At 35.0% G+C, this 27,358-nt stretch overlaps 1 long non-coding RNA gene across 1 annotated transcript in view; it reads left to right on the top strand.

The window, feature by feature from the left end:
* Positions 1 to 27,358, top strand: part of LOC144246740 (uncharacterized) — a 157,968-nt gene that overhangs the window by 70,837 nt on the left and 59,773 nt on the right. The window lies entirely within an intron of this gene.

The raw sequence follows: 27,358 nt of genomic DNA, 5'->3' as shown, positions 1-27,358 counted from the left end.
TCAGGTGGGCTGGAGAAAGAACAGCACCAAATAGAGCAAACAGATTAATTAGTTCCCCTCTGCTTATTCTTAAGTAGATGGGAAACATGCTGGCAAATAAAAATAATGAATGTGATGAAAAGTTGGCACATATGGATGCACAGAGAGGAATGGTTTGGGGATTTTTTTTTTTTTCAGTCTTTGAAAAAAAATTAATCATGTCTTTGTTTAGAAAATCAGGCTCTGTGCCCCTCATTCCCACCTCTAATACTCTAGCCTTAATTATTTTCTGTAACAAGTACTACTTTCTGTCCTGCTATGAATTACATGAATTTCTTTTCTAAGCCCACATATTTACTTAATGTTTGAGGAATGGGAAACTGAAATGGCTTTGATCACATATTGCTCAAATGACAAAAGGATTAAAGAAACCCCTCCAGCTTAAAACTTTTTAATGAACATTTATTTTTGAAAGTTTTACTTGTAATTTGTCAGCTTTTGCTATGAATATATTTAGCTATTTTGTAAATAAAGTGAAGTGGTGCTTTTCCTTAGTACTAGTCTGTAAGGGTTTTTATTGCCTTGTTTTTCCTCTTACCTTTATGTTACTGAAGAGGATTACAAGGCACGTCATCTTCCCTCCCACTTTTTCTTTCAAATTATCAGCATAACCCAGGTTATGGTGGTTGGACTTCTGAGAAGATGCATTATGTTATTTCTTTAAATGTCAATGATAGGTTTTCCTCTATTTATCAATTAAACTTCATCTTTTACAGGAAAATTTCCTTTCTTGTTACTCTCAGTGCCTTTTTTTTCTATGCACCTTGCTTTCTCTGAAAGAGAAGTTAGTATTTTGCTACATTGCTGTTTTACAGGAGGACATTAAAGAAGTATTTTTAAAAAGAGTGGTGAAAATTGATAGCTGTTGAAAAGTTTCTATTGAAAACCTTTCATTTTCATGGGCTTACCATGTTGATGATTAATGTACTTTCCTGACCATTTGGCCTTTGGAAGAGGAGCCTGTTTACAAGCTGCAAATTGAACAGTCTAATGTTATTGTGTTTCTCAGGTGCCTTCATGATGTTCTCAATAGCCTCAGAGAAGGTCTTTAAAGAAATAGACGTCTAGGTGGGTGTACTGCACAGATTGTATTCTAGACATGGGATAAGTCATGGTATAATGACATCAAAATGAAAGCTGCATTCCCTGTATTTTTCTTGTCCTATTTTTGTCCTGTGTACAAGGTAGTATTTATCTGAAGCTCTTAAATCCAACTAGCCATGAATTTCTCTTGCAGGATAAGGGGAAGTGTCTCAGGAACAGAGTTGAGTCAAGTTAGTTTCAGTACTGTAGTATGTAAGAAAATTCTGGCATTGTCCTTTTGGATCACTACATGTTATATATCACCTTTTTCTTGAGTTATCCTCTGGTTAATTGGTCAATTGTACAATCAGCTGTATTGGCACACTGCTAAAGAATTGTGTGATTTTTAAAGGAAAGGATTACTGACATTTCATGCCTTTTAGCATCTATAGTGCTCTGATGACCAGAGCACTGGTGGGAATAGTAAAGTTATGAACATCCTAAATGGGCCAAGAAAACTAAAAATCTATGTTCTAGGAATATAGACTTTTTATTTGTTATTTTTATTAAATGTAAGAGATGAAAGACAAGGATCTGGATTACAGAGTTACAGAGGAATAATGTTAACTGTGTTTAAAGACAATGTTGTCAGTTGTCAAATGAAGTCCTTATTTCTTGGTATGGATCTTATTACATGATGGTTATTACACTGACATGGTACTGATTCCTCAAGAAGAACAAAAGACCTACAGAAACCACCAAAAATCTGGTTTTGTTTGTCTTCCTTAGCCAGCCTCTCTGACTCTCCAAAAAGACAGCTGAACTGATTTTTCTCTCATTAAAATATAAATCCCTTTTGGAAAGGGCTTGTTTGCTTGCTTTTTGCCAAGAAGATATTATTATAATGGAGTTCTAATTGTGTATCTCTGAAAACAGAGCTATATAACAAGGTTGCTGCCAGTATGCTCGCAACAGAGTAGCCAGTGTGATGCTGTGATAGCTGCTCACCATCCAGTCTTTCCCCTCTGCTTTCCCCTCTCCAGGTCCCCTGCAAGTCTGGCAAGAAAAAAGCAGAAACAGCCCTTCACTGCATTCTGCTTTAGGGCTGAATGTGTTAAGGAAACTGCCTTATGCAAAGCCCTGAGACTCTGCAGACCTATTGGACTACAGCATGGAATATTGTTTAAAAAAATGGGTTTGCTGTGTCTGGATTCTAAGTTAATCAATCCAGTGTGGCTGTTTCACGTGCTTAAGCATAACTTGGTTTGACCTCTTTCATCTTTGTTGAGGATATAGGATATATTAATGTTACCAGCTGCATTGTTTTCTCCTAATATCAACAACAGAGGGGAAAAAAGAAAGAAAAAGGTTCACTTGTTTTCCACTTAGATAGCTCTAGTATTGCCAAACAAATGTGAAACAGGCTTTTACAATAATAATATTTTCCCAAATGCCCTGTTAATTTTCAGTAAACCAAAACAGAATGTGTTATTGTTTATTAAGACATTGTGACCCATATGGATTCCAGATGATAAAAATGTCAATAAAATGCTGTAATTAGATACAACTTTTCTTTCAGTTCACGTATTTATATGTAGCTCAGGACAAGAATGGCTATTTAAGTTGTGTCAGCATTTGAATTTTCCTTAAACTGATGATAGTTCTTTTCACTTGCATCCTACCTTTATCTTGAAACTATCCAAGGAATCTTGAGCCATTTGGAAATAACTTTAATGGAAGAGTGTTGTCGGCACATTGATCTAATTGTATTTTGTAACCTACATATTCTGGCTTTGAATAAGGATTTACAGGCTTTATAGGCTACAGCTTCTGGGAGAATTGTATATATAAGGTGGCCCCTAATGCCCATTTTGTACTGGTCACACTACAATCTGTTGATGATTTTGACTTTAATAACTGTGTTATTCTGGTAAAGTGTGTATGAAAACTCCATGCAGCATTCTGCTGACCAGCGTTTCAATTAAGGTCTCCTCTTACTGTATTTGCTATGTTACATCACACTGTTGTAGGGTTGAACTTTTTCCCAAGAACTGTAATTCCCAGAAATGGTGGAAGGGATTCAAGTGTTTATGTCTAGGATGAGGATGTCTCACATCTAAAACTGAACTTTGAATATGGATTTCCATCCAGCAGTATACTGTAATAATAACCTAATCTGTATTCTATGATTTGTACTAACTGTCTGAAACAATCAAAGATTCTTAGCATCATGAAAAAGTTGCATTTTAGGGGCAAAACAGAATCTGAAGAAATATCTTCTTTTTCCTTCACAATATTAAGTTCCTAATATTTGTGATATTTTTGAATTTACATATATTACAGGAAGTCTATGTGTCACATGTGTCTGCACGGTAATTGCAAATAAATAGATAACTTTCAGTGTAACAAATACTTCAGTGTAATAAGTAGGTAACTAGTGGAAGAGTATGCATTTGAACTCAACTATATGGTCTCTGGAGTGCAAATCTGCTAGAATGTACATAACCTAATGATCTTTCATTGTAACTGATAAATAATGATGCTCTTTTGGACAGTGCACATCTGAAGATGTTATGCTAAGAAAAATTATTTGTTTTTGCAGTAGCAGTTTGGGCAAATTTAACACCAGCTCTTATTATGAGCCATACAAACTTTCAAATATCAGCTAATGTTGTTAAAGACCTTAGCTGCATGCTGGAAGTGCCACATTTCATTAACTGTGTACTCTGTACAAACATTTTCTAACAGTTTTGTAATATCTTAGCTTTCTCTTTTTTTTTTATTTTAGTGCAGTGATAATTTGAGTAATTTTGAAAATGATGTCTCAATTGTAAGATACCACACTGCACTCATTCTTTGCTATTTTCCTTTTTTATGTCACCAAGGCCAGCGACATGAAAGCATTCTAATATCTAATATTATGTTATTTGCAGCCTTACCTGTATAGACAAAGAAGAATTGTATGGTCAAAATCTAGCTTGAATTTATAATGAACTTGTTTGCCATTTATATTGCAGTATTATATCTTGGGTATTGTTTCATGCTGTCTGGTATTCATAAATGACATCTTTCACGTTCAATGAATTCCAGAAATTAACTATATTTTCCTCTGCACCTTTCTTTAGCAATGCTTTCCTGTAGCCCTTTAAAACATCTGAGTGAGCTATTTGTTATCATATAACTGGATTTGGTGAAAACATAACTGAAACAGTAAGAGGCAAAAGTCTCTTCAAAGTAGGTCACCCTTTGTGTAAAAGAAAATTTTCTAAGAAATGGAGCCCTTGTAATGAAGAAAATAAATTTTACTGAATTCTTTGTGTCAAAAAATGATCCATCATGACTGAGGTGTTGTACATAAGTGACAATCAGCTATGCTATGTCACTCATAAACAATGATTTTTTCTTGTAATGCCAATCCACTGTTATTTATAATTTAATAACTAGTAGTTAATAATTTTGCCTACCTAATTAACATATCTATTTTATTCTTCTCAACCTTTGTAGCTTAGTTTGTTTTAGCTGTGACACAACCTGTGTTGTGATCCTTGTCCTTCTTACTCTATACAGGCATAGACTCATAGTCTGCAACAAGGGTATTGTGTAGGCTGCTTACAAAATAATTAGTATAATTAGCCATGTAAACTTGGGCAAAATATGGTTTGTGCATGTTGACAATGTGACAAGATTAGGCTTGACATGTTTTATTTGCATCAGAAACCATTTCATGCTGGATTTTCAAGCTAGACATTTTATAGCAAGATCTGAAATGCACATGCCTGCCTTTCTTTACACCAGTTCATTCACCATTTGCTGAAATAACTTTCACTTCCAGCACAGGCATTAAAAAGGAAAGTAAATAAAGTTTTTCTCGAGGAAGTTAGAGCAGCTGTGGTTGAGAGGACTCCATGTTCTGTATTTTACTTAGGCATTTGTAGACTCCTCTCAGACCTGCTGTGATCCTATAGTTGCCCAACACATGTGTACTAATTCTCTGCTTTGATCCTCTACTCTATTTCTTTATCCATTTCTGTTGCTATTTGGCTAGGCTCTCTTCAGAAACAAGTAGAGTCTGGGGAAGATTGGTTTCAAAGTTTGATCTTTATGCAGTTCTTACATATTTTATAATTTTATATCTAAATTTCAGTACCTTTTGTGACAACCAGGTGTTCTAGATCAGTGAGGGATAGTTTTGCTGCAGAAAGGGCACTCGTCACCTTTAGAATGATGAATGTGTTTTGACTGGTATTTTTTCCAGGGGAGATGTGTTCTTTGAATACTTTCTTATGTATTGTGTTGGGGTTTTTTACTAATTTTTTTTATTTGAAGAAATGAGTTAATTCAAGTGTGGTATATATTGATTTTTCATCATGGCCTTTGTCTTGTTTTGTTTCTTCAACAATGTAGATGCGCCATGGGTTATTTTGATGGAGGAGGCTGAACACTAGTTATTAATTTGTGATGCAGATCAGTGAGAGAGTCTACATTTTAGTCCCAACAGTAAATATTCTATCCATATGTCTTAAGATTGTTCGGGGCAAGTGTAGAACTTTTTTTACTTTTCTTTTGAGACTCAGGGATAGAATGGAATTTTGATGCTTGTGCCTGTTGTTAGTGCTTAGAAGAAACACAGGAAGCTGAAAGAGATGCTCTGGATGAGGTAAAGCGTATGGTTTTGATAATGCATTGGGGCTAGAAGTCAGTATTGACTTTGTAGGCACTGTAGCTATCATGTGGGATGACACTGCAGAATGGTGACCATGGGGGACAGGAACAGTGTTATGTGAAGGTGGATTATGTTGTTTAGTGTGTAAAGTGAGTGCATCTTTCTTCATCTCTTACTTATACAGTTCATTGCTTGGAGGAAATTCTTTATGGTGAAATGTTTGTTTTTATAACCTCATTCATTTGGAGTCCACAGGGTGTCTAAATAAAATTAATCTTTCTTCTTGAAATCACCTGCATTTTTGTTGTCCAAGAGATACTTTTGCTGTTCTCTTTATAAAGAACATAATTCTTTTCCTTCTCCACAAATGCAGTGTCCCAAGCTTTAGGTTACCTATTGACCAGAGACCACATTGCCAAGGAGTAATCACTGATTTTCTAAGCTAGATGCTCCTACTGCTCTCCTGAAATTGCTATATTGGTCATGTTACTGCTGAGTGGGCTACATCACTACCCACTGATCTGTCAGAGAAGTTATTGTGCCAAAAAGAAGAGAAAATATTTTTCAGATGATTGTACTGATGTCATGGCCATATGCAGTGGAGCCATGGCAAGGGGCAGGAGGAAAAGGTAGGCGTGGCAGATGGACTCATTAGGAACCCATACACTGACTGACTTAAACATCTGGTGAAATTGCAGTGTTACTGTGCTGTATTTCTAGCCATTGAACAACATATTTTGTACTAATTTTTATGTTAGCAAACATATTTTGAATAAATATAAATGGTGTAAACTTCTGTATCTCTTTGTTTGCTTTTTATTTAAATGAGACTAGAATTTTTAAAATTACTGTGGCTTACTTATATTTGTTACAGTTCATTTTGTATTTCTGAAAATCATAGATTCCCATAAGGTGTGTTAATATACCTTATAAATGGATATTTATAACAATATTAATCATAAATACTGATCATAATATCATCTATACAGAGAAAGAGTATTACAGAGAAAATACTTCATTTTGTAATTTCAGCAAATCAACATTGAAAAGTCTAGTAGTGTTTCTAGTAGAAGTTCCTTGAGTATTTTTAGGAATTCTACCAGTGGTTGGAAAAGTCACTTAGAGATTTAATAAAAGTAATATTTGCAAACAATCCATAAAATGAAAAATTATTTTCTTGTGAATATACACTTTGACATATTTGCTACTTGTGAGTTTTGAGCATAAAATAAAAAGAAAGTTTCCTTTCATCTGCGATGTCCAATAGTACAAGAGTTTTATTTTTGAAAATCTGCCATTTTTAAGCTCTTAAATTTGTGACTAACATTTTTATATTAATACATTTTTTGTGATGAGGAGAATCCACAATGTGAGATGGATATTAATTGCTTAAAAGACAATCTTTCTGCTGTTACAGGAGTGTAACTTTGTTTTACATTTTACACATAAGGCAATGATCATTTAAATAGAAATAGAAAATTAATAATGTTCTGAATTTTTGCTATACAGATATTTTTAAATTCAGTGGATGTGCTTACAATTAGCAACTTAATGCTCTATTTATAAAACCTTTAGCTAGTTTTTGACAAAACAGATGGAGTCTGAAAAGCAAATTATGTGTTTTAAGATGAATGGGACATAGAGTTGTCTGGTTAAGTAGCATGGCTATAAGTGAAGAAGCTATTATTTTTATTGTATTATTGATTGTAGAGCCTAAGATCTTGTGTAGTAGAGTATGTCTTACTGGGCTAACTCTGTGTAAGTCTTTAACAGCTACTTTAATTTTATTTCCTAACTGTGGGCCTGACTGTACCACTGTAGTGTTTGGAACTACTTTGGGAAGGATATGTACTTGGAACTCTTTCTAGTCTTTTGCTCAGTTTCAGATTTCTAGTGCCCACAAAATCCCCTGCAAACTCAAGTTCTTTCAACTTGTGGTTTTATTTTGTTTCCTATTGCTTTTCAGAGAATAACAAAAATGTAGTTCTCAACTACTCAGCACAGAGGAATTTTGTGCAGAAGGGACCAACATATCTAGGAACAATGAATGAACCTCACTCAGGCAAAATTACCCTTTGGATCAGGGTACCTCCCTCTTGCATGCAGCTTTGGAAGTAAATTGTTATTTGAAAATTTCAGCTGAAATTTAGAGTTCTCTCTATTCCTTTTTGATCATTACTGACTATCATAAAACATCCTCCTGTTGTTTTTGGTTTTTTTTTGTGTTATGTCATGCTGGATAGTAGCTCATGATGTGCAGCCCATATTCTGCTGCCCCTGAATTTCCTGTGTTGTTAAAACTTCAATATGTTAAACTTTCAGCAAGTTTACCATGAAAGAAAATATTTTGCAAATTTAAAAGTTTAAAACTGCTTACACTACACATAGCAGCTGATTTGCTTGTTTTAGTTGTACTAATTCCATGTCAAAGGTTTTCTATTTTCCATTTAAACAATTTCAGTAAGTTTTTGTTGTTATTCCATATCATTAAGTTAGTATAAAGTAGTAGACAAGGTGGCATCAGCAAGATACTTAGGATATTTGATGCCTACATTGTTGCACTTGCTATCAGTTTCCTTTCCCAAACTGTGCTACTAATTACTACTGAGAATGTGATTATAAATTTTAACTTTATATTAGATTTCAATGTAGGGACTAAGAGCTTTGTGGAAGTAATTTTTATGTTCTAAGCAATGCTTTCTGTTATATATTGAGTGAAATTTTTTAATATTTATTTTTGTCAATATAATATGTTTTTGGCTTTTTGTTGAGTGAGCCACCTTAAAGCAGTACAATTTTTTTTTTTAAATTTGATACAGCAATTGAGTAATCACTGAAAATTATTTCTCACACAAGCCTTTTTATTTATTCTTTTCCTCTTTGTAGATTTACCATACACAGTCACTGTCTCCATCTTAAAGTGTATGAGGATGTGAAAGTGATTACATAACACTGTATTTTCAAGTCAACTATAGTTTTTTTGAGACTACATAACCCTAGTTGACTTTACTTTCTCAATGGCCATGCAGTGAAAAATAGCATGCACTATGAGTAGTTAAACTATCCTCCCAATTCTTACATCTGGCTTACTGGTTTGCCTTGTTGGGCAGTGGAAGTTCCACTGGGTGGAGAGTGCTCCAAGTTTGTCACATGGATTAGCGACTGCCATGGCTTCAGGAGAATATGTTGTCTGACTGTAATGCACTTTTCTATATTGCTTTGTAGAGATTTGTTTGCCATGAATTTTCAGGTTAAAAATAGACTAAAGAAAACGAGTGGCTAGGAGGACAGTATAGTGTTAGTAAAGGATACAGTCACAGTTACTTTATTTTTAAAGGGAGGCTTGTCTTATTGCAAGCTTGTTTTTCTCCTTTGGTATCTCCTTATACTGCAGTGCTTAAGCTCAGATATGTGCTGAGCAACCACAGACATATCTTTGAAACTCTTGTAGCTGCCAGACTTTGTTTTTTCGACAATTATCTATCTTCTTCATATTTTGAATTTCTTGCTTTCTTTCCTGTGGCATAATTGTACAAAGTAAATGACACCTGGACAGATTTGAAATCCAGTTCTCTGTTTTTCATTCATGTTGATTATGGCTGTCTGTGGAGGAGCCTTTAGTTGTTGTCATGAGCAATGACACTCAGAAGTGACTTGAGTGCTTAGAACTTCACAGTTAGCCATTTACCAAAGTTATTTAAAAGCTGTAATGGAAGGTAGAGATTTTGAGAAAAAAGTTGCAGGTTCCTTGGGAAATAATTATCTCATCAGTTCTGTACTGAATCAGAATTCCATAACAATTACTGAAGGGGTTAGTGACTGTTACACTGTGGTTCATGAATGTTGGTGGTCTCTCAGAAGCTTAATGCTGATAGGATATTGCTGTGTTCTAAGTGCTAATTCAAACCAAAGAAAATAATTTGTGGTTGTTATATTGCATTTGTTCACATGAATTTATTTTAAAAATATCATGGAATAAGAGGAAAATTGAGGGGGAAGCAGAGGAGCACAGAAAGTCCTTTGTAAAGGGTAAAATAGTATGCCAAAGTTTGAGAATACTTTTGAACTTAAGGATTGAAACAGTCAATAATTTAATGCACTACTAATACTGGATGAGTTTTCTGTATTCATCGTCCAAATTGACAATGTCTGGGAAGTTTTTCTTCTCCACATTATCTGATTCTTCCAAGGGTCTTTGTGAAGTATTCCTTCAAGACAAGTGGCCTCCCTTATTGGATTCATTAAGAGATCCTCTAAAACGGGCCATTCTGGACTTTTGAAAAGTGATATGGAAAAAAGAGGAAGTATTAGAATTTGTTAGAGAAAAGCCTGTTTTCATAAATTCTGGATAGGGAAATTTTGGCCCAGCTCAGTTGTTTATTGTTGTCTTTGTTAATGATGCAGATAACTTAATTTCATACAATTTTTTGTTCCAGTAGAACTCATTATAAAAAAATAAGCCAAATATCAATGGCTAATCAAAGACATCTGTTCTAGCACAACACATTGTGTGTCCTCACGCACATGCGTGTGCAGGCATACTCATGCCCTGTGCAGGTAAAGGTGTGGTGGAGAAATATTTGGCCCTCAAGCAGTGGATTCTACCTGTGGATGCAGACAAATATCTGGAGAACAAACTTCGTGTAGAAGTACAACATGCAGTGGGTCTCCTGTCCTTTTGTTGTTTCTTTTCATCCTGTTCTAAAGCTGCAGATATATTGTTTCCTGACTTTCTGCCAGAACCCAGCATAAAGTCTCTGGCTACAAAGTGTGAGAGATTAAAAAGAGAATGACTTTTGAATGAGGAGGCTGCTTTAAATTATTCAGAGATCCTCCCTCTTCCTCTGTTCCTTTTCTTGATGTTTTGGATCAGCAGCACATTTCTAGCTGTAAATGTCTTTAGAAAATATGTTTTAAAGGAACAACTTCAGTGTGTAAGAATCTTTGAAACTAAAGCATAGAGGAGTAATTTTTGCTTCATTCCATATGGTATAATAGAAAAGTGTCACTTATTTGGAAATATGAGGCGTCACTAAATATACAAGTTCTGCATAATATCTTAAAATCCTTGTAAAGAAAAAAAGCCTTTCTGAGGAGCAAACATGAGAATAGGATTTGCCACAGTAACTGGTTTAACTTCCAACTTTTTGCATCAGGGTTCATTTTGTGATCTTTTTGTCAGTGAAAAAAATACAGTTTTCCAAGAGCTCTCTAGGAAGAGAATACTCCCTGAGGGTGCTCAGGCATTTTGAAGAAAATAAAAACTGAGTTAAATCTTCACCAAAAACTTGAACTGGACCCAAACTTAACATTTCTTGAAGCTTGAAAAGTTTGGAATGATTCCTTCCCCCCCACCACCCTTATTACTTTTCATTTTTTTGCTCCTCTGTGTTTCAGGATCTGTCCAAGATGTGAGCTATGTGTTGCTGGAGTTCTGTACCAAAGAGGGGCAATATTTGTGTGGTATATTTTGGCCTGCTTACAAGAAAAAAATTTTCACAAAACTTAAGAGGGAACTTTTCCTTGTCAAAATACTGCATAACTCTAGAAAAATGAAAATCTTCAGGTATTATTTCAGCAATAATAGCAATTGTTTATAATTTAAGAAAATTATTTACAACAATTTCCCTTCCTTTCCTGTGCCAGTTCTAATGTGGTTAACATAATTGCCTAATAGTAAGATTATTTGTATATTTAGCATTTAGGTATAGAACTGCAGTGGACTATAACAAGAAATGGAGATGTAAAGCAAAACAGGATGAGAAAGAAGCCCATACTTAAAAAGAGAAAAAAGTTACTTTCTTAAGCCTTTTACATTTGGTCATTCCTAATACATGCCTGAATTGAAAGTTAAGAATTCTGCATAGTTGACTGAGATGTCAAAGTGCTGTTCTTGTAGCCTTAAATGAACTAAGAATCTGCCAGCACACTCTCCACTTGCCTCTTGCACATTTTTCTCAGTATGTACTCTGCCAGTTTCTGAGTGCAATAAAATCTTCAACATGCCAGACACTAAGTGTAAACCTAAATAGCTCTGGCTTGCAGATATCAAACCAGTCAACTAAGTTCTTGAGAAATTCACCCTGTAAAACTTGTCTTGCTACTGGAGGTTTTTTTCCTTCTGAGATTCAGTAAAATGAATCACTAAGGACTTGCCCAGTTATGTTGTGATGATAAATTGCCATTTTAATGAAAGATAATAAGAAAAAAGGATTTCTTTCTCAAATATAAATAATTTTGGAGTCATGGCTTCCTCAGGGACCAGCAATTTTCACAGCAAGAATGTACATTTACTTTCTGACAGCCTGTCTGAATCTTCTTGATGGCAGCTACTCTGAAATTGCTGTAGGCCTTCGGAAAAATTAACTGGTTTTGTTTTGTTTGTTTAAAAATATTATTTCAAAGATCTAGCTATTTTTCTTTCCATTATGATTCGAGATGTTTAATAACATCTTTGTTACTTATCTGTAATATGCCTTCTGAAATTGTTGTTCTTTTGGTATGGAGATATACTTCCCAAAGGCATGAATTTAACTTAAGAAAAAAGAAGGAAATTAAGGGGGGGAATAACCTTCTAGGTGACTTAGTTTGATTTGCCATTGCATTGTTGCAGAGAGCAGATGAGGACTTGGGAGAGGGGAGTGAGTGCATTGTGTTTCCTCGTTATACCTGACAAATTGATTTTACTTCTACAGATATTTTCCTTGTCTCACAAAGCTTACTTGGGTCATCCTGTACAGACAATTTGTATCTTTGCATTATGATGCACAGTACTTACACCAGAATTAAGGCATGGATGTATCTCCATTTTGCTTATTTACTGGTTCTGATGCTTTTCATTGGGTGCTTTTCTTTAGCCTATAAAAGTTTTCTTTTGCATCACTGTTTGCTTAGGCTTAGATATAGAATGGCAGCCCATGAAATCCATCAGGCAAAAGCCATTCTTGTGAATGAACTTCCACTTTGAAGGTATCTAGAAAAGTTATGCGGAAGGACAGCCCCAAAACCACTGGCTGGTCCTCAGTGCTAAGAATGTTAAATTAATTTATCTTAAAGAGGAACAATTTAGAATTTACCTAAAGTGGATCTACCCTCTCTACAGGCACTTCTTCCAGATAGCTATCTTCCCAGATTAGCTGTTAATTGTAGTTTTCCCTGGCTGTGTATACAGCCAGATTCTGGGCTTTCACAAGTCTGCAGAGCTCTCTGAAAGAGTAAGTGCTATGTTGGTTTAGATGAGCTGACAATTTTGCCTGCAGCATCAAAATCGCTTTTCCCAAGTTGTTGCCATTAACCATTTTTCTCGCCTTCTGCCTGATTTCTAAAAAATAGGCAGCTGCTCTTTAAATTAAAATCCATAAAATTTTATATGTAAAGGGAAAATTCACACAACCAATGTGATCCACCTAATTCAGCTGCCTAACCTGTGCCCCAGGTTCCTTTTACTGCCAGCTGAGAGAAAAGGACAGTCTCCAAGGGGCCTACCAGCGTCTTTATATTGACTGAACAGAAACCAAGGAGTCTTCTGCTAAAGGAGGTGCCTAATTATTCATGATGTGCAGTAACCCTGATTATCATCTTTCCAGATTATCACATCATGCTTCTGTTGCTTGCATTTAACAAATGTCACTTGATTTGAGAGTTTACACTGAATCATCCCAGAGCCTTTACAAAAAGCCTCAAAATTGTCTATCAGTTTGACTAGAGAACCCTTGAAGAGGAGTCCTGATACACTTTTTACATTATGTGTAGGGTTTTCTTCTTTGTTATTTTTTCATTGTAATGTAGGATACAGCTTGTTGTTTTGATACCCTTTTGTCAAATGGATCTTTACCACACCAAGGTTCAGTATTCTTGCCCAGGTTCTTTCCTGGTGATGAGCTCAGATAATTGACACAGAGCAGAGCTGGTGGAGAAATGATGTGCATATCATGCAGTGTTTGCTTGAAATATTGAATTATTGAAATATTTTAGAACTGGAAATCAAAATTATTATATTTCCTGGTTAAAATTTAATAAAGAATTAAGAGTGTAGCATACACTTTATTTTGAACAAATCACAGCTGTGGGTCACTCTAATTATGCAATTTCACAAAGCAGAGCACATAGAATACTTGATCGCTCTGTATATGACCGAGGCTGGATATTTGTTCTATATCATTTAATAAACACTAAAAAAGTATTTATAAATAGAAGAACAATAAAAAATGCTACCATATGTTCAAAGTAATGATCAGACATTTACTCTCACTCATGAGAAAATGCTTTGGATCCAAGCTTGTCATACCATATAGACAGGGAAGAAGAAAGAAAAGAATTGTGTGTGTTTCATGGGAATGTAGAATTTTCACTTCATTATCAACAAGAGGAAAGGAAAAATTAATTAAATAATGAGGTTTAAGAAACTACTTCTCACACCAAAAAGCCCGGTTGCATTTATTGCAATATACATTTTTAAAGTAATGTATCTCAGATGCAGTATCAGGCAAATACATATAATTTATCAAATTCTTTTAAAATCGCTTGCATAAACGGCTTTTTCTTTCTTTGGGATTTCATTATTTCGGGAGAGAGAATTTGAAATTTATTTCTTTCTGATTTTATGGTATAAGTTTCACATCCAAACTGTCAGCCAATGTGGAAATTGGCAGAACTCCATAGGGTTCAGAAGAGTTCTGTTGGTTCACACCATCTGAAATGTCACCATTTATTTTATTTTCGCTAATGATATTGTATAAAAACATCACAACTGAATACAGATAAATTATATGTAGTATAACTCCAAAGTTTTGTGCAGGAAGTGTTTCTTTTATGTCACAAAAGTCTGTTCTAAATTGTTTGAGTTAAGCTCAAAATGAAAAAAAACATGAAATGGAAAACCCTAGAAATAGAATTATTCCGTTTTATTATCTGAGTACTTAGCACTTTGCCTGAATGATAATGTTTTTCTTAATATGTAAGGCATAGTTTCTGCATGATTTCAGTTGTGTTTTCCTTCTTAAAAGAGAAATGAGTATTTGGATAAGGTAGTGAACCGATAAGGGGGAAAAAAGAGGTATTTTTTTTTCTCTTCAGAGATAATGAGAGAAAGCAAGTGCCCAGAACCAAGTGGCTCTGTCAAGCAGTCACACTTTTAGGGTCCTAGGAAATAATAAAGTGGAAGAACAAACAAAACAACCCAATGAAACAGAACCAACCCCCAAACTTTACCTGCCTAAAATAATAAAATAACCTTAAATCCCAGACACTACTATAGTGCTCCCAGCTTTCCTATCAGAGCAAGATATCAAGTTTTATATTGCTATACTGATTTAAATATATGATTTTTAGAAAATGTACAGAAGCAGCGTGGGCTAAGTAGGAAATTCTGTTTGCTATTATGCAATGACATTCTTTTTCCATAGACTAATTAATGGAATTTTTAGGGAATTTCTCCATGCCTGTTATTTGTCTCACTGATAAAGACTGATTTTACATTCTAAGCAAGAGCTGTAAACCAGAAGTACTTAGAGCATTAGCAGTGGTCCCACAGAACATAAATATAAGGTTATGATTCCTTCTTTACAATAAATGAGTTGGTAGGATTGGAAGGAATATCTTTGCAGACTAATTTGAAGTTAAAATTTAACCAAACCTTATAGCAACTGCAGATTTTCTTAGGATTTAATAGATACCACAATAGCTACTCTTTAGCTGCAAATTGCTTAGTACTGTGAATACATATATTTTTTATACATGCAGGCATACATTCTTCACACTTTGCCATGTGTTGACACATCATATATATTTCTCTGCACTAAACAGTGCAGCTACCACTCATTTCCCCTCACACCTGTCTGAAAATTCCATGTTTTTTCCATCTGTATTTTTATTCTGTCAAGAAAAAAAATAGCCTCACCTTTATACATTAAGGTTTTGCCTTTATTGGTAGGTGTGATTTATTCTTGGTTTAGCTACACTGTGCTAATTAGCAAGAGAGAAATCTAGCCCAGAAGAAGCAGTTATCTGGTCAAATCAGTGTTAGAGCAGTTAACCACTTCATGGATGTGCAGCAGAATAAATTGCACCCAGGAAGATGGTAGTTAACTGCACGGTCAGCTAGTGGCACCATAGCTATATTGCTTAGCAATTCCTGAGCTGGGGAGTTTAAATCAAATACAAATACACTTAGACATGCTATGGAGTCATGATACCAAGATGTGACTTATTTTTTAAGTATAACCACAAAAAATAAGTTCCTGTTGTAAAGAAATTTCCCAGTAAATTTACATGTCTGTGCAGCCTGGGTTACCAGCACAGCTGGAAAGCCAAGGCTTCCAGGACTGGCACACGAAATGTGAAAGCTCTGACAGCAATGAATTCAGCTGAGGCTCCTGGGGCCTCACTCTGCATCACTTCAGGTGCAGAAGAGCGTTGGCGTTGGGGCTGGCATATCCTACTGCCCAGGCTCCTGACTCCACAATGTTCTGTCGGGAGTCTCTGATGCTTCAGCTTAGCTTCCACTCAGGGTTTTGGGGGTTCTGAGGACTTTCAGGCCCCTGATTCTTAGGGAGCCTCACTTGGTATGGTTGGAGAGGGCTGCAGGAGCTTGGGTCCCAGCCAGAACCACCTGGCCCTGGTGGGTACTCTGCCAGTGCAGTGATGGAAGTGTGTTGAATTTCTGAATACACTTTAAATTTTGACACACTTTCCTTTTCAGTTTAGTCAGAAAATTCTTAAACAGTTCTATTTATGAATGTCTTGTGAGTATGTTTATGTTTTAGATTTCTTTGGTGTACAATTCAAATGAAGTTTTCTGAATAATTTTCCTTATTAAAAGATGATGCAAATGCTTTTGAATTTTGCTTCATTACCACAGTCCTGAATTTGCACATCAACTGAAGGAATGCCTACATTGAATTCCCTATCCTTATTAATACCAGCTTGGATCCATTGGTGTCTTAAGAGGAATGTTTGCTTAATACATTGGAAAAAATCAAATTGCTGATTCATTCTGATTGAAATAATCTTATTTGATTTTTTTTTCTTTTATCCTTGGTTTGGAGACTCACTAAAAGAAAGAATATATACAAAAAGAAACAGTAGGAACAGTAGAAACACTAGGGATGTTTTTAACTCATATCAAGCTTATAACCGTTGATTACTCAGAAATGCACAGAAAGAAATTCAGATAAGATTAGAGAAAACCCAGAGGAAGTGAGAGAATATTGTTGGCTCTAATATGTTGGCTGAGTACTGAATAACTTAGCTTTGAATAACAATAAACATATTTTTAAATTTAGATCTAAAATCTTAGTTTCTATAAACTCTCTTCTAGTGTGTGCTCTGTAAACACATTATTGAGAGTAGCTCACTGTGAGTGTGTGTGATCTGTAAGCCACTCTAAAGTACCCTCCGTGCAAGTGGGTTCTCTCTTATCTTACTTTCTAAATGGAAGTGCTTTACATTATTTGAACATTCATATCTGAGTACAGATTTTAAAGTCTGAGTTACTTCTACATTCTTTAGTCTGATGTCTCTATAACATACGTCAAGGTGATCAGATTTATTTATTTACATTTTACTCTTAACAGTAATTTCTCAGTGTTTGGTGCACCTAATTAGTACTTCCCAAGAGTCTGCTCAGTGGTCACTGTTTTAGCTTTCTAATGTGGTTTATTCTTAACAGCTCTCTTCAGGATAAAGTATCATTTGGTAGACAAAGTTCCCAAAATTCAGGTATTTCTTGTAAGTTCAGCTGAAAGCTGGTGTGAATGGTTTTTGTCTGATGACCAGTGACCCATGTTAATCTCTGTTTTATCAGGTGAATCTGTCCCTTTAGCTTTATAATGGCCTTCTATTCCCTTCATATCCTGTTATCAAATATGTTCCGGCATTGCAGTCATTGGGGATCCAAAGGCATGATGAACTCAAGGTTACCTTGCTATATGTGTATGCTGCCTTCATCTTGTCCATATGTCTTGTGTTTATATCCATTTCTGGAAAGCAGACATGACATAGATCAGCTTCTTTACAGAAAGATCCATTGGGGAAGAAAAAGGTACCTGCATCTGTCCTTCCTGTGGCTTCAGGGAGCTCTGTTGTTTCAGAGAAATACATTGAAATCATCACTGCTGTCTTTTCCCATTGTAAATTACTTGAAAAAATTAATTTTCATATGGTTTTATCCCACCAATGTTTCTTCTGTTAGGTTTGAATTTGGTTTCATATCTTAATCTTTCCGTGCATTTCTTATTCTGTGTTCTTGTATAAAGAGGTTTTTTTTCTGGAGAAAGAATTTGTGGTGGCTTATTCCCTCAGGATATTTTAATTTGTAGAAAAGCCTAATACTAGTTACTCTTGCACTACCTCAATTGTAATTATTGTGAAAGGAAAGGTAGTGCAATTTTGTTTCAGTTTGATGCCATGCTGTTTTTTTGGCTCAAAATCTTCAGTGTACCCTTCCAAAACAGAGGAAGAATTCAGATTTCTATTTCATTTAAAGAATCTCTGAATAGATGAGATTTTAATTTTTTAGAAGAATTTTTAGTCTCTGTATACTTTTGTCATAGGGATTGGTTTTTTTTAAGACTAATTAAGAGCATGCTGTGCAAATACAGGCAGAGATATGCATGTGACATGATAAAGGATTTGTGCTGGATATTGTGCTACAAAGTTTTGTTATAGGTCCTTCAAGGTGAATACTGTATACTTGTTTCCATGGAAGTTATGAAAGCTATATTTTATTAAATTTTTCTTTCTATATTTAGTTGAAAAAGAATGCTCACAGCTTTTATTTTTGCCCACAGTTATGCTTCTTTCAATAGTAGCACTCTTTGTATGTACATGCTATAGTTCGAGGGTGTACGGCCTCAGCCTGTTACAGAAGTCATCAAAGAACTTGGAGTTCCTATGGGAAAACTTAGGACTTCCCTGAAAAAAAAAATACCCTAACTTCATCAGTTTCTCCACTTGTACCTGTTTGGTCAGTGTATACAGGCTTGAAAAACTGCACTGTTGTTAAATCTTTCCTGGTCTTTATAGATATATTTTTTTTTTGTGTGTGTGTCTCTAAGCTGCTGTTTCTTCTGCTGTCTTTCCTGTGTCATCCTTTGCACTCACATGTGTTTTAATGGAATGGTGGCAGATAACAAGCAATTAGATCTTGATCTGTTCAGGTTTACTTGTACAAAACCAGCTTGGTGATCATCCCCACTTTGTAGGTCCTTGAAAACAGCATTCAAGATCCATGATTTGAAATTATTCTTTATTGGTTAAGAAATTGTGATAGATTGGCAAATCATCTGCTGGAAAGAATTCATGGTATTTTGCATAGCTTAGGGTTTTTGGAAATTTTAATTTTGAAGGGGCCTGCATATTAATTTAATTTGAAATAGACTAATTTCATGTTAAGCAGTTTTAATATCTACATAATAATCACTTAAATGCCTCTTTTAGAGAATTTTGTTCATTTGTTTCTTGCTTTATGATATTAAATGTTCTTGGAAGGTGATTTCATATTACATTAGCAAAATGCTGAGCTTTTCTGGGACCTTCTCAGTACTTCTAAGGTCACAGAATATCCCTTCAAGCTCTTAATGTGCCTGAAAATGTCTGCTTAATAGTTTCAGACTATCTGTGGTTATTCCACTGGCATAAGATAATTTGTCTTTGTTCAGAAACTACCTCTGGCACAGAGAGAGGAATAACATGCTCTACAAGAATTCAAGGCTGTCTTGGTAATCACTTAGCTTCCCATTCTTTCCTTGTGTTGAGTCTAAGTACAATAATTTGGCCTGCCTAGGCCAAAATGAGTGGCACCATGTCTCCACTGTGTTAGCATCTTACTGGAAGGTTTTTCCAGCATCTACTGAACTGATTAGTTCCTGAGGAGACTTTATTTAGTTAAGCTTAGCTCTGATTCTTTCAGACAAGTCTTCACTAGAGTAGCCATTTTTTGCTGGTTTTCTTCTTGTGGAGATCTCAGACTCCTGAGCCCTTTGCATTGTGAAGGGACTGCTTCTTCCTATTGTTTGTTCTAGTTTGGGAACACTAGGAATCACAAGACAAAGGTCTTAAAAAGGAGTCTTACTGAAAATAAGCTGGTTTTATGTGCGTCTGAAGGTACATCTGGATTTACAGTACAAGTTATAGTGAAGACTGAAAAAATTTCAGACTTTAGATAATAACAGCACTTTGGGTTTTTTTGCTGATTTTTGGTTTTATTTTGATTGGTTGGGTTTCTTTTTAATTAAAGACATCTTAAAAACGGGTAATGATCACTGAACAGTGAATTTTGTCATAGAAATGGACTAGTACCATTTTGAAGAAATTGTCTACTTTAAAAACAAAGGTGTAGTAAAATGTTATTAATTTTGTAGCTATCCTGTTTAAAAATAAGTACATATATTTCCATGCTGATGAATTATTCTAGTGGCTGCTTGCCTGGGAGAGGTAATATTTTGTTTGTGTGTAAGTAATGAGCTGTTGTGACCAAGTTCTGGGAGTGAAAGATGTACTGTAAATATAAAACAGGTTTTAGGATTTTGTTTGAAGTCTCAAAATACGCTTTAAGGCCATGATAACAGCAGAATTGTTTTGGCAGTGCATGTATGGAAATACATGTAGGAAGGTGTACTATATATTCTTCAGAGAAAGCCAAGTCATCATACCAGTATTAATTACTATAATGAAAGGTATGCAGTAACAAATAGTTAGTATTTGTACAGAGAATTAAGCCTTTTACTGATTTAGGCATCTCAAAACTTTGGGTACAGGGTTCTTAGGGATTCACATACAAACAATGTTATGTTTGTATTTTCCAGAAGATAAATTGTGGATAAGATTTGTAAAATTACAGAACAGACTTAATTTTTACTTAGTTTTGAGTACTTTATAACGCTCTCACGATTTCTCTTAGCATGGTTTTAGCATGGAACCCATCATAACTAGAGATATAGCCATTTTACTTATAAGGAAATCCTATTTCCTTTATGTTTGTCTGTGTGGATGTCAAAGAGTGAATTCCGTAGGTGTTGATAGTTGTGAAAAGATTATTACTATGATTCTGAAAATCCTTCCTTATGTTATATATATTATACTGGCAACTGGAGCTGTCAGATCTGCTAGCAGATGTAGAAAGGGTCACTCCTAGCACACAGACAATTTGGACTGTTTTGCAGAGATTTTGTCCTCTTTTTAAAATTGCAATTCGTTTGTATCCTTCTTGACATATATTTATGGAATGCATTTCAGCATGATTCTTTTCTGGTATAGATTGCTTGTCACCATTAGTTCTTTGTTATGACAGCAGAGATTATACATGTTCTGACCAAGCTCTCTGTCTGGTTTCCAGTTCTGATAGAAACATCTCTTTTTGCCTTACTTTATATATTTTAAATTCAAAGTCTGTGAGCTTTATGCTGTTTTTGTCTTAAAAAATAAATGGAGCAATGAGATTAAGTTTAGTATCTCTGAACATCATTGTGGGTTTTGTTGGTAATTTTCATTCTCTATTTGGCAGTACCATGCATCCACAGTAGTGCCATATACACAGTGTAACAAAGTAGAACGGAGTTTATGATACTGAAAATCTTTCATCTTTCTCATATTTTAAACATCAGCATTCAAACATCCTTCTTAATAAGCCTTATTTTACTGTGCTATAAATAGCAGACTGATAGGTGTACTTGCTGAATTAAAGACATCAACACCACTGAGGTCACAATAAAGGTGTCTTGTATTTCCTATTCATTATATAAAACTTAGATTTCAGTTTCCTCTTTTATTACATTTAATAAGCACCCAGGAGGCAGGGCTGTCTGCTGGGCCAGAGCTGGTGCTGGGTGTCCTGCTTGGAGCATGGTCTGCAAGGGCAGGCATTAGTTATTTATTTACAGTCCCAGCATGCAGAGCTGCAGCTTCTCAGTCAAGCTTAGAGTTGGCTGCTTTTAGCACTCTACAAGCCTCTCTCTAGGTCCTAGATGTCTCTCTAAAGTTGCAGTGTTTACTAACTTCCTGATTTGCCAGTTATGAGACCTTTACCATAGAAAACAGAGAGCACACAGAGCTCAGAGACTTAATGTTAGAAGTAATTTTCATATTAGCATGATGTTATCAGCATGGACATTCCCTTTTGTAACAGATTTCTTGAAACTGCTGCTGCCAAAACCTGCTACTTTATTTGACTGTAGAGCCATTCTCTTGAGAACTATTAGAATCCAAAAGACTGAAGATGCCATTTCATATATGTCATTCTCAAAGCTCAAAGAGAAAGTACTTTTCTGACATTCATGGTTGTTAACACATTTAAGAAAAACAGTTTTATTGGGGTTTAGAAAATTTTATTAAATAACAAAGACTGATCAACCTGGAAATGTTAAAGGTTTCATATGTTGTAGGTGATCATTTTTCTAGTGTACATTAGAAGAGACATATATCAGTGTATTAAAGTCAGTGTTATTATCCAAATGGATTTATAAACATTAAATACATCTCCCCATAAAACATAAATAATGTAGTTCCATTTTGACTTTTCTGAAAGCCCCTATAAAAGTGAAGAATGTTGATGTATAGTATTTTTGGCTGGCTTCCACATGTAGGTTGAAGGATTTTAAACAAGATTAGTTTCTCTTTGCAAGATCATGGATTCTCACCAAACACTGATGCCTTGCCATTGTTTGAGTTCCTAAATTTAGAAAATCTGTACCTGAGAGGGATAAGGCATGTCTGTCAAGTGAGAGCTACTCACAGTTGGGATGTGGTGCTCAGTGTGCAGCATGAAAGTCCAGGAGGATGGTGATCTGGAGAGACTCCCTGAGTAGCTGTGTAAATCTGATAGGACATAGGGTGACAGTTTACTTCCCAAAAAATTTTAAAAGATAATTTGGTGGACAGATTGTGGACAGATTATCCCATGAAAGAGGTGATCTGTTCTAAGCCATTTCTAGTTTCTCAGAAAATGCTTTGAGCTTCTCTGTATATGCTAATGGTGCAGAGAAAAAAAAAAAATGAGAAGGAAAAAACCCAGTCATTTTTGAAAGATTGTTCCACTTATGAAAATGAGTATAAAAGGAATATTCTACATGTATTCTTCTTTGTAGAGCAGAAAATATAAAGGCAATATACAAATGTTCAGCAAAGAACGAACTAGTGGGGTGGTATTTAATGGTTGTGTTAAGGATGGGAAGAAACCTGGGGGCAGCTGCTAAATGTAACAACCCCCTCCTATTCAAGCTGTATAAGGGAATGGTTAAATGCATCTGTGTTTAGAGATAGTTGAAAATATTGAAACAACCCCTAAAAATTCCGTTTATGTATAGTGCTGTTCATTATTCTGCTGGAGCAGTTTCTTAGTGGGTTGAAAGATAGAGTTAAATACAGTTAAATGCAGAGTTTTAGAAAGGACTTTGGCTTTAACTGGGTGTCAGGACATGAGAGGAGAAGGGCAGACATGCTCCAGGAGTGCACAGGAAAGGAACAAGAAAGCTCCAGGTACAACCAAAGAAGCAGTTATACTGAAAGCAGAGAGTTTTACGTAAACTACTTGCTAAAAAGCAAAGCTATGAGCAAGGAAGCTATCTCCTGCTGCTTGATCCCTGTTGTGTTCAAGAAAATTGGGCTTTAACATGCAATTTACTGCAGATTGCACTGAAGAAATTCTGGACTCCATCATCATTTCCTTCTCTTGAGAGAATCAAGGACTCAGTGCCTGAATTTTGCATAGATGCTTAGGTCAAAAAGGTGATGGCATTTTGTTTCAATACTGATGTTTGCTTATTGGCTCTTGATAAAGGAATAGGCAGGCCACAAATTTTATTAGGTACTCTGTCAAGAGATGGGCCCTGTTCATGTGATTCATGTGGGCAAGACAAACAGAAGGTGTAAGGAGGTATATGATGTACAAAAAGTATGAGCATTGAAGCTTTCACAGCATCTCTGACCCTCCAGGGTCTCTGATACTATTCTTTTTCTTTGCAACCTCTCCTTCTTCCACTCTCTTTTACTTTCCTGAAAGACCATTTGATGACTGAGGTACCACTAACTGGCTTCTGATGTCCAGAAAGCAATCATCAACTGTTTGCCGTGTTTCAAGTTTGAATTTATCAAAATACTGTCTCTTTCCAGTGATACTGTACTTTTACTCATGTAACATATTGCAAACTGATTTATTAGATACTCTCAATATAATTAAAAATGAAACATACCCCCTTTTTAATAGCAGTATGATTTAGATGCTGAGAAACTTATAAGCCTCAAGGTGGAAGTGGCTTAGTCTATCCTTATAGATAATTTAGAATGCATAAAAACTAAATTCCCAATTTTGCCAATGTGGGAAGTGAACATAATTATGACTTTCCAGCTGTTTCTCCTAAAGAAAACAACACTAAGACTCACACTTTTTATTGCAACTAAAAAGGAGTATGCTCAAAGGGAACATACTTATGCCTGAAAGAAGAAGCCATAGCCAGGGTAATTCTGTCCTATCAAACATCCAAGCACATTCACAACTAGGGTATGAAACTGCGAGGAAAAAAACTCCACTGCCTCAGGATCCATTGCCAATATTTCAGTAAAACCCAAAACAACACTTGAAAGGGTTTTGGCTATGGCAAATCTGTGTATGTATTATGGATCTGGGTACATATAATAGTGAATTTTTTAGTATCCTAGGCTAGAAGTAGAACACTTGCCTCAAAACAGTCTAACACCAAAACAACTAATCCCCATATTCCCAAATAATTCCCACTTATTAAAAAGAGTCCAGCCTTTTTGGTTTTCTTTCAGCTTTTAGTTAGTTAGTTTTGTTTTTCTAAATTCTCAACACTTTATAATTTGTCTTCTCTTGTTCTCTACCATTGCTTGTTTTTATTGCATAATCTCTGGGTCATTAAGAACATGTGTTCTTTTATCATTTCTTAAATAAAAATTCTTGGAGTGGAGAGTAATACCTTGCTGAAGCAAAACTGTCAGTATGTCATTTTTTTATGTACTATGTTATGCACAGCAGAATAATATTAATATCATAGGTCAAATTAGTTGGGACAAATAGTAAGCCATGACATGGTTTTTGCTGAATTTTATGGAGAAGGTTTATCTAGTGAATAAATTCTTTCAAATTGATTTCAAATTACCTGGGTTGATCTGCAGACCAGAATAACCCACTCTTTTGAATTGAAAAATGCAATGTAGATGAAGTCCTTATTCTTTATATGCTGTTTGTTCAACATAAATGCAGTCAAAATATCTGGCCAGCCTGTATATAATTTGATGCCCAAAGGTATATAGGAGCCAGGAAAAGTAATGAAGAATTTTAATTTGCATGAATCATTCATAAATTATATATTTTGTTACACTTTTAACGAAGCACTTACCAGAGAAGTAGTAGGAACAAATATTTATGTCTCCTGATGAAGATCTTTTTCCCCCTTATTATAGTCACCTGCAGTTCATACACTGTTATCATTAAGTGCCCAGAAACAAAACATGTACAGTACAACAACAATGCATTCTTTATTTGTAAAATGAGTCATATTGCTTCTATCCTGCTTCCCACAGATCAGAGCTTTAATAGGGATATAAATAAGAAACTTAACATATGTGACCTTCTGACCGCAGAGTGTTAAATTCCCGGGACTATATTGCTGCACCACTTTTTTTCTTTTATTTGAATGTGTATTCATCATAGTTCTGTAGGAAACGGCATGATTTACAATTTATATTAGGTTATGATATGAATTACATTCAGATACAGGGAGAGGAAAATTGTGGAGGAGCAATTCTTGCTAAAGATGCTGAAAACAGTTTCCACTTAAACTTCAAATGTCATGGAAATGACACAATTGTATTTAGGTAAAGTTTTATCTTTGGAAAACATCTGCTTTTGTACAAAAACTTCATTTTTTTTTGTCTAATGTAATAGTTACTGTTAAGATTTGGATCTTGAAATATACAATTCCACAAAGGAATGTCCATTGTCACTCTACTAATGAAGTCTGCCAATACAAATATTGTTTAGTCTGAGTAAAAAATCTTGAAATAAATCCACAGAATGTTGCTGTGCAGATCCAAATAAGATTTTGCATCTTTAAAATGTTCTGACATTTGTTAGAAAATTTTGTTATTATCTTGATAATAATAAAATTTGATAATTTGAAACAAAGGCAAGCCCTACCATGAGTAAATTTTGTTCTTCATTACTTGTAAAATAGTGATTTTATCTAATTTTTATTTTAAAAATCTTAAAAGAAAATGAAAATATAGCATACATTTCTATTTTAAAACTTCAGTCAAGATATACTAAGTATTCTTTAGGAGAAATAATCATTGTAGACCTCCAGTTCAAGTTGACTGTGCTGTGAGTGCCAGCTATTCTGAGAGAAGTTTATTTTGTTTTATGAGCTACTTCTTCAGTGTATAGATTTTTGGTATCTCATCCAGAGTTTCTCCATACACAAAAACACTTTCAAATTTTACAGGCTTTTTTCTATTTTTATGGAATTGTTCTGATCCTCACAAAACATGCAAACTATCAGAATATAGTTCAATATCCCCATTCAATAATTACTACTAAAGAAGCCTAGGACTAGCAGAAACACTGATTTTGTTCAGGAGATATCTTTCAGTAAGTTCACTTTCTATTCTTGTATAGTAAGGAGATCATATTTGGGATGTACTTGTTTGCACAATTTAGAATACATTTTCTTTTGAGAGCAGCCCTGGTGTTTTCTGATGTCCATTTGGGACAGTGTGTTAGGCAGTGCTTCAAAAACCACCAAAGATGTGAATCAGATGCAGGAAGCTTATGACAGTGTGCTCTGTGTTTGGGAAAAAGATTTAAGGAAAGTTAACAAAACTATGAGTTGGCTGAAAAGGCAGCATAAGGTCCAGCTCTCAGCTAGGACAGATTTTGAGAGCAGAGGGTGGAGGATTTGCTATTATGTTTGCCTGCAAGATGAAAGTGTGCAGTAGGGCCTGTGTTTCGGAATCAAAATCATGACACCCAAAGTGTGCTTTCTGGATGACTTTGAATTCTTCTAAAAGTTGTGCCTAAGGTATATGAAATGTATGCAGGAAGACCGAACTACAAGAACAGTTAGCATTAAGAAAAAGGCTTACATTACTTTTTAGTGTTTGCAGAAAGGAGGTGTTGAGGTATTTTGTTTGTTTGGTTGTTTGTTTTTTTTTTTTACTTTCTGGAAAACCTACTGGACAAACTATGTGTGTTCTCTGTGAAAAAATATAGCAAGAAATCAATTTATATAGCATTGAATGTGGTGTTGGGAATAAATCCCTGTTGGGAGTAAGTCAACCTAGAGAAGCTGGAAATGAATCCTTGTAATCATATTTACATTTAAATTTTATGTATCTCTATTATCGTGTAAACATGTATCTTTTTATTCTGTATGAAAAGAGGATAAAATTTTTGGTTCTTAAGGTTTTTTTTTTTTTAATCTAATTTTTGGTAGGACTGAATTTTGTAGTGAAAATACAGCATTCTATATATTATTCCTGGATAAATCTATAGCCTTTTTAAACCTACTGAAACACTGAAAGGGGCTGAAACACTCAGAGGATTTTTCTTTGGGCTAAAGTTTACTTTTGGGTGAAACTAAGCTGAGTGTTCTGCTGCTGCATAGTAAAGTTCATAGAAAC

Source organism: Lonchura striata, chromosome 9, assembly GCF_046129695.1.
Source record: "Lonchura striata isolate bLonStr1 chromosome 9, bLonStr1.mat, whole genome shotgun sequence".
NCBI lineage: Eukaryota > Metazoa > Chordata > Aves > Passeriformes > Estrildidae > Lonchura > Lonchura striata.
The sequence above is the reverse complement of the archived record's forward strand: the minus strand, read 5'-3'. Positions and strand labels throughout refer to the sequence as shown.